The 9,287-nt window shown below is 36.9% G+C and overlaps 1 long non-coding RNA gene across 1 annotated transcript; it reads right to left on the reverse strand.

Moving 5' to 3' along the window:
* Positions 1-7,519: 7,519 nt before the first annotated feature.
* Positions 7,520-9,069, reverse strand: LOC108830963 (uncharacterized). The gene is made up of 4 exons (XR_001946264.2): positions 8,685-9,069; positions 8,450-8,606; positions 8,245-8,357; positions 7,520-7,897 (listed from the first exon to the last, which is right to left on the reverse strand). It is a non-coding gene; the product is annotated as an uncharacterized LOC108830963 (long non-coding RNA).
* Between the last annotated feature and the right edge of the window lie 218 nt (positions 9,070-9,287).

The following is a 9,287-nucleotide window of genomic DNA, read 5'->3' on the forward strand; positions in this document are numbered from 1 at the left end:
AGGAATGACATGACCCTCAGGTTGTTTCATGTAAATTTCTTCTTCTAAATCACCATTTAGAAAAGCTGTTTTTACATCCATTTGATGGATTTCTAAGTCTCTTAAGGCTGCGATAGCTATCATCGACCTTATAGATGTTATTCTGGTTACTGGAGAATATGTATCAAAATAGTCAAAGCCTTCCCTTTGTCGGAACCCTTGAACTACAAGCCTAGCTTTATATTTTCCACCAGGTTTTCGTGTCATTATCCATCTATTACCTAATGCTTTGCAGCCAGGTGGTAAATCCGTTACGTACCATGTGTAATTTTGCATGATAGAATCGAATTCACTTTTGACAGCTTCATTCCAAAACGGAGCTTCGGGTGAAGCCATAGCTTCTGCCAAAGTTTTTGGAACATTTTCTACTAGAAATGCCATTAGGAAATCATCACCAAAAGATTTCTCCTTTCGAGCTCTTTTGCTTCTCCGAGGTTCATCTTTTTCTTCATTTTCTGAGATATCATTTATAGAAACTTCAACGTTTGTCTCAATTTCTGAGTCCTTGTCGTTGTCTCTTTCTTCTCGAGTTCGTTTTGAACCATGTTTTTCCTTGTATGGAAAAATATTTTCGAAGAAAGATGCATTTCTAGACTCCATGACTGAATTTTTATGGATGTCTGATATTTCAGATTCATGTACCAGAAACCGATACGCAGTACTATTATGTGCATATCCGATGAAAATGCAATCCACTGTTTTAGGTCCAATAGTGACCTTCTTTGGTGGTGGTACCGCAACTTTTGCCAAGCACCCCCACACTTTGAGGTATTTATACGAAGGTAAATTACCTTTCCATAGTTCATATGGAGTTTTGCCAGTTATTTTGTGTGGAATCTTGTTGAGGATATAATTAGTGGTAAGCAACGCTTCCCCCACATGTTCTGGGGTGACCCAGATTCCTGCAACATTGCATTCATCATCTCTTTAAGAGTTCGATTTTTTCGTTCAGCAACTCCATTAGATTCTGGTGAATAAGGGGCTGTAGTTTGATGTATTATTCCATGTTCCTTACAAAATGAATTGAATGGACCATCATACTCGCCTCCTCTGTCGCTTCTAACTACCTTAATAGTTGTTTTAAGCTGATTTTCGACCTCGAGTTTAAATTCTTTTGAATTTATCTAAGGTTTCATCTTTGCTATGTAAAAGATAAACATAACAATATTTTGTGCAGTCATCTATGAAGGTCACAAAGTACTTTTTCCCACCTCTAGTTGGCATATATTTTAAATCACATAAATCAGTGTGAATTAAATCTAGAGGTTTATTAGTTCTTTCAACACGAGGTGAGGGCGTTTTTGTGAGCTTAGCCTGTACGCAAACTTCACATTTTTGTTTACTTGTTTTAAATTTGGGAATTAAATTTAGATTCATTAATCTTTGTATAGACTTATTATTTACATGGCCTAATCTTTCATGCCATATATTAAAAGACTCAACCAAATAAGCAACTGGCTCTTTCTTATTCATTGAACTTTTGGAGCTACAATTTTCGGAGGGACGGTCATTACATTCAACTTGACCAGTCCATCCTTAACATACCCCTTTCCCAAATACATCCCATTCTTCCTAATCACGAGCTTATCCGCCTCAAAGCTTGTGGCGAATCCATTCTTGCTGAGCAAGGTTCCCGAGACCAGGTTTTTCCTCATGTCAGGCACATGCTTCACATTTGTCAGAGTGACCTCACGTCCAGATGTCATCTTCAAAATCACATTGCCGCGTCCTTCAATCTTGGAGACTGCAGTGTTTCCCATCCTGAGCTTCTCCTGAGTCTTGCTTTTCTGATAGGTGCTGAACATCGCCCTATCAGTGCAAATGTGGGTGGTTGCACCAGTGTCATACCACCATTCCCTGGGGTTGTTGCTTTCAACCATGTTGGCTTCAGTCACCACAGCAACAAGATCCTCCTCAGTGAGATTTGCCTGAGCCTTCTCATCTTTGATCTTCTTGCGACACTCAACAGTCTTGTGTCCCACTTTGTTGCAGTAGTGACACTTCCCCTTGAATCTCTCCACATTCGCATTGATTTCAATGCCTTTGTTCTTGAAGTTTTTTCCAGTAGCCTTCAGTGCTGCAGCAGTTTTCGAAGGCTTTGCTGGAGAATGGGCGTGTGCCTTTCCTTTGCCTTTGTGCTCAGCCATGTTGACACTATGCTCCTTAGCATTGATCTTGTCAGCAATTCGGTTCCTGGATTCCATCTGAAGCCTCATGATAAGCTCCTCAAGGCCCATCTTCTTCTTCTTGTGCTTCAGGTAGTTCTTGAAATCTGCATAGCTTGGAGGAAGCTTTTCAATGAAGCTGAGAGTTGTGAATGTCTTGCAGATGGACATCCCTTCAGCTTTGATTTCATGGCAAATGAGCTGAAACGCTTCCACCTGATCCATGATGGGTTTTGAATCCACCATTTTGAAGTCATGAAATTTTGCAACCACATACTTCTGGCAGCCAGCGTCCTCACCTCTGTACTTCTTGTCAAGTGATCTCCATAGCTCCTTCGCCGTTGGAATGTCACAGTAGACACGGTACAATGGGTCAATGAGGCGACCCAAAATGTAGCCTTTGCAGACGAAGTCAGAATGCACCCAAATGTCAACACTTGCGAGAGTGTGCACATCATCAATCCCGTAAGGGACAAGGGGCTTGTCCTCCTGGATGAACTTGTCCAGCTTCATCGTTGTTAGGAAGAACATCATCTTCTTCTGCCATGTTTTGAAGTTTTTTCCATCAAACTGGTCTGGCATCAGTCCTTGAGTGAACAGGCTGGGCACAGACGGAGGAGTTGGTACTGCAACCGGACCACTTGAGGTTCCTAGACCTGAACCCGTTTGATAAAGGCCAGCACCGAACAAGCTACGGCGCGTGGTTTCATCAGCATTGTTTCCCGCAGGAAGGGTAGTGGTTGTTGTTGCTGCAGCGGTTGAGGAAGCAGGGATGTTTCCAGCGGTTGTCACACCAGATACATCAGTTGCAGCAACGTTGATTGGAGTTTGCACGATGGTAGTGTCAATGGGGGTGTTGTTTGCATCCGTCATTTTTCTGTTGAGAAAACATGAAAACGGATTAGCACTCCATTCAACAATAACAAATTATTATTAATATAATAATAAAAATAATAATCTAAATCGATTTTCATTTTTGGTGTTTGAACCAAATCATATCGATTTAAGTCTGAGAAAACGTTTTGCAAACTCGCTTAAAGCGTTCGCAGAAACCGTTTGTGTAGACTTTTAGATCGTTTCACAAACTCGCTTTATTAAAGCGTTCGTGGAAACGATTCGAATACATAACGTTTTGAATAACAAAGTATCTTAAACGTTTCGCGGAAGTGCTAGAGAGCAGATCGCAAACACGTTTTTGAAACCGTTTACAAAACCTTAAACCCGTTTCATAAATCGTTTTTCAATCCGATTAAAGCTTTAGACAGAAAGCGATAAAGAGTTAAGATTGTAGAAGCCGGAAACCGAATCAAATAAACGATATAATAAAAGCGAGATGTTAAGGAATGAAACGATTGAATAGACGAAATGAAACCCGATAAGAAAACGTTGATGGAGTCGAGATATGATATCTCTTTCCTTAACTCTTTATATTCGCTCCGTAGTGAGACGGGACTGTACGAATATAGAGTCCCAGGATAAAACCATGGCGACGATTCACGCTTCACTCGTGAACGCCCTATCGAACTATAGAAGCTACGAAACACTCTCGAAACTAAAGACTTACGCTAGAGGATTTTTGTTGTGATGAAAAGTAAAGTGAAAATGAGAGAGGAGGAGACCACTATTTAAAGAGACGGAAGCGAGCCACTTTCCGCAACAGTCTCTGCACGTGGACGGAAATCTCGCGGAGATCGAGGGAAGTTGAGTTTCGAAAACTTATTCCCCAAGACTCGTTCTTCATGTTCTTATCTCATTTAAATATCTCGAGAGGATAAACTGCATGTCGTTTTATTTTATAGACAAACTACTTGTCGTTTCAAAAATAAAATGCATGTTGTTTTTTGAGAATTAAATGGGTCAAACGTTGGGCTTCACTTGGTCCAAAAAGAATATTCTTATCGGGCCGGAGACCCAAGACCCAAGACCCAAGACCCAAGACCCAAGACCCGCGACCGCGCCGGGCCGGACGGCGGCGGCGGCGCGCGCGTGGGGAGCCTTCCTCTCTCTCCAAGCTGTTTAAACTCTTATGTCAAGAAGACATATTTATACAACTCAACATCTCCTCATTTGCCCGATGTGGGACTATCACATATACATAATTGACTTAAGGAATGGGCTTATAACACATCTAGCCCAAGCCAATTTTTATTCACATTACACATAAAGCCAATGGGCTTTATGGATCCAACAGTTAGTTTGTAATCCTTCTTCATAGTTTTAATTTTTTTCCTACTTTTTCCGATAATCAATTTTTTAATATGCCTAAATAAATTTATTTTAAATGGTTTTAAATTTATTGAAATGCTATCCTAATTGAATTTCGGTAGTTTGATCATTCGTATAAGTTCTACAGTGAGTTATGTGGTTCATATAATGATGAATCATAGACTCAATAATGTGAACACACAGTCAGTATACAAATGATTGTATAATAATGTTCCTTTATCAAATTAATAAACAATACTAATTAGTAATATCTTTAAGAAGTTTGGGATTGGCTTTTGGTAATGAGCATAAATCGTAAAGTGCCGCCAACCGAGAAGTCTTTTTTTTTTTTGTAATAAAATTGCGACATTGTGGCCCATTTATGCGCCATTAATTAATTATGAGTAGTCGGCATTGTTTTGAAACCCGACTCGGACCCGCGATTGAATCGGTAAATCCGGTGACCCGAGACAAATCTGGTTCAGGATTTGTGAAAGACCCAAAATTTAAAAACCCGCAAAAACTTGCAAAAACCCACTAAAACCCGAAATCCGGTACCAGTTGAACCAATAGATAAATTTTACATTTTATAAAACATTTAATTATTTTTTATATTTTATTTTATATTCTAAATTTCCAATTAAAAATTAGGTTTCTTTCGGTTTTCTTTTTTTTCATCGTTCTTCGTCTTCTGCTAACCTCTACTGACTCTGTATCTTTTGTTTCTGTTTTCTTTTTGATTATTTTGTTTATTATAAATCTGTAGTAAATCTATTCTAAGTTCTAAGTTTTACAATTCTATTCTTTGCCGATTAACAAATGATTTTTTTTTGTTTTACATGTTTCTAACTTTAATAGTCTAAGCTATTTTTTGATAGTTTGTATATTAAATGAAAATAAAAATATAAAAAGTAAAGTTAAGTATTTTCTAAATACTTTTTTAAACTTAAAATATATACATATCCAAACATTTATAAAACATTAACTTTAATTTCTATATTTCTGTTTCCATGACTAATATATTATTGTATAATAAAATTAATTTATTTTTTAACCCGCGGTTCATCCGCGGTTCACCCAATGACCCAATGATCCGGTAAGTAGTCCTGTTCAGTGTCCGGATCGGTTTTCAAAACATTGGTAGTCAGTCTATTATACACAGATTATACTATTATTTAGGATATTGATAGTTTTACAAGTCATTTGATTCCTTATTTTTCGACGGCAAAATGGCATTTGATTTGTTTCTTTGACTTCATCATGTTCTGTTTTCTTACAGATACTGGGCCTTAGGAAAAAAACTAGCTTAATGAGATACTGGGCCTAGTTGATATGCTCTAATAATAAGTCCACTATATACCAGATCAAAAAACAAAATTACTAAAAAGGGGAAAGGCCAATTCGTAAAATGATTTTATCGGTTTAATGTTTTGGCAAACCATGTAACATTAAATGTTTGTTTTCATAACTTGTATGTTATTTTAAGCGTTGAAACCTGATCATACAAAGTTCAACCATTTGGTGGGTGAAGACTGAAGTCATGCAGAAAACACAGAACCTTGGATAGCGACATAGCGTAACTGATGGATGGTCAGGTGGCCTAAGCAAGTCAAGCACTTGATTCAGATAATGTAGCTCATTAATCTCAGTAAAGATCAATGAGTAAACTCTATGTGAACAATGCACTCACGAGTTATTACTCTCACTGATCACACTCGCCCTAAACATATTTATTGAATGGTCGGTTTACAGTTTAAAATAGATACATACTAGGGGTTGGCCCGCCATACAGGCGGGTAAGTTTGTATTAAAATTTAAAATTAATTTATATTAAATTATATTTTAATTTTATAAAACATTTGAAAATCACTTTAAATTTAATATAATAAGTATAATTAGTTTTCTAATTAGATTAGATATATTTATTTTGTTAACATTTGACCTTTGTTTATAATTTTTACGTGTTTGAATTTTTATTTTTTATTAACTATATATTTTATGACATTGTACATTTTATTTTCAATATTCATTTCAGTTATATTTTTCAATGAAATTTTGTTCTCATTTTTTCGACAAACTTAAGTTTTATTATTTTCATGAAATTATATGTGAAGTATTTTATTAATATTTTTTAAATTGTGTGTTAAAGTTCTATGTTTGATTGTTGTATGTTTTTTTCTCGTAGAAGCTGCAGCTGTACAAATTAAGAAAAAGTCAGCTTGTGATATTTGTCGAAACTTAAATCAGTAATACATTTCTGAATGCATAACTAACCCTTATTTAGTGTGATTCTTTTCTTGCATTTTTTCTATCCCATCCGCCAAGCTCTAGCCGCTCTTGAATGAACAAATTATACGACTTATGTTAATGTAGTAATGGGATTTTGTGGGTTCGTTTTTAGGAATCTTCGTAGATGATGTAAATATAATACCTTTCTCAAGACTATTTTTGCCAGTCTAGGTACTAAGTTGAAAGTTTTCACTTGTGAAGTTGCTGTGAAGCTCTGTACGTCTACGCAGAGTAATGAGAACTTAAAAGGACCAGAGATAAACTTGTGCAGAGGAGAAAGTGTTACAGAGATAATGAAAGGAACATGTTAGTAACAGGTGGTTATTGTAAATGTCATTGAATTTTAGTTTTAAGAGTATCGTGTTAGTGGGGAAGCGTTCTGGAGGATTTAATAAATTTTAGATGCTTAACAAAATCTGGTCCATGGTTTTAGTGTTTTGTAGCTTAGCATATCAGAGTCCACTTCAATTAGCAAATGTGTCTCTATCATATTAACCTTCTAATTATAAGCATGTCACCTGCATTTTACAGACACAGTCATACACATCTCATGTTAAGGAAATGAACATACCATGTCGATGGTTTTGTATACTATAATGTTCTTCGCCTTGAACTTTATTTGATGATACTTTTGACGTGCGCACTGCTGTATTGTATGGGTTTGTATGAGTTAATAACAGCGAAGAGTGACTAATAGGATTTGCGAGAACAACAGAGGTGTGGATGAAAATTATGATAACCTAGAAGTGGATCAAACACGGGAAGTTTAATAACAAAACAAATTATTGTCGATGATAAAAATTTGGAGAAAAGTTGCACCAGTAATACAAATTTGACCCCTACTGCTATATTTTTACCAAAAAACAAAAAGATTTTGAGTTTTGACAGCTATATATGGTATTAAAAAGCAAAAGGCAGAAAGAGGAAAACGAAATTTCATTAATAGTTTGAAGCATCGACCACCACATCGAATTTAAAGACAAAAAAAGGAAAACAGAAATTGGGAAGATGCTAAACAGAAATTGAGAAGATGCTAAAGCCAAAAGTTTCATAAGTTCATTTTGCGGTGGTGCAGCTTTCTTCGGTCCATTTTCTTCTGGATCAAGTTGCTGCTTGGTTGATACTGCTGAAACATTGCAATCAACAGCTGATCCTTGTGTCTCGACTCCAGGCAGCTTAGCTTGAGGGACTGCACCTCCCTATTTAGACCGTAAAAGATTCAGAGATTAAATATTTGTCAGAGCAGCAGATATAAATTAGGAATGGGATACTTCTATAACAAAGAATGGCACAGGTGGATGCTCCAGCACAGTAAATATACGGGAAATGGTGAAGGTTTGGTGGTTTGAAGTGAAATTGAAAGCAGTTAGCTTGAGCTGGAATGTGTACGTTGCTATAAACAATCTCAGTAATGAACAGACTTAGGTCCCTATCAACCTTAGCATTGACCCCTACCCCTTGCAACTCCGGAGAGTTCTATATTTAGAAATCATGGTTCTTTAAAAGTAGCTAAGGTTAATAGACAGACTTTAATATCAGGGTATACCACAATATACACAGCTTTAGAAGCTTGAATGTTGGTAATTGTAGCCATCTCCTCATCAAAGGCCACTAAGACAGCTGAACCAGTATGTCAACACAGAGAGTTCCACACGGAACCTGTAGATAGTGCATTCAAAACCATTAGCCTTATGGAATATATGGAAAATGGGTTATAATATGATGGAGCACAAAGTTTCAATTTCTCTTACCTCAGCACACCCACATCATCAGTCTTATTAAAAAAAGAGACATGTGAATGAATATATCTTTCGCACCAATTTCTTTGAACACGCGAGGGCAGCCATAACACCAACCTTTATCCGCATGAATTTCGTTCACTTTGGCAGTGAAGAGAAACTCAATAATCTGTGAAACATCACAGAACACATATAGTTAGTTGAGGTATTTACTTGGAGTTTCAATTTATATAGTTGAGACAGTCACCTGAGGATCAACAGTGATCACATATTCTTCACATTCATAGCTTCCCAAAACGGAGATGCGTGAGACAACGATTCGACTGCAAGGCTCAGGCTTCAATTCAGAAAGTGTTGTCTTGGAAGTCGCTATTGTTCTTCAAGGTTCATCTTTATATGTTGAGTGGAAAATGAAGGAATCTGTGAAAATCATGGTACAGAAGATGCCTTTTTATAGGTATGAGATTACAAAGAAGCTGAAGAGGACGGTGTGAGAAGTAGTGGGTTCTAGACTTTACTGAAATTGAATGTGAAGATTAATGGCATGCTCTTAAGTGATTTGCGCCGTTACTCTAATCTTAGCTCTTTCAAGGAAAAATGATATTAGTGTTCTGGAGAAGATGACTGAGAACGAAGGTAGGCTTCTTGAGTCGGGGCCCAATTGTTATGTTTGGAAGAACAATGCTATTTGGGTTATTATCCCGCGAAAAATAGTAAGGAGCAGTGTGGACCAGAACTGAATTTATTAAATAAACAATCAATGGGCCCAAATGTTTGATAGACTATAACAGGAGAATCTCAAGTCCGTAAGTGTCAGAAACAAAAGGGAAAAGAGAGGCTGACGTGTGAG

The sequence above is a fragment of the Raphanus sativus genome, chromosome 4 (genome assembly GCF_000801105.2).
Source record: "Raphanus sativus cultivar WK10039 chromosome 4, ASM80110v3, whole genome shotgun sequence".
NCBI lineage: Eukaryota > Viridiplantae > Streptophyta > Magnoliopsida > Brassicales > Brassicaceae > Raphanus > Raphanus sativus.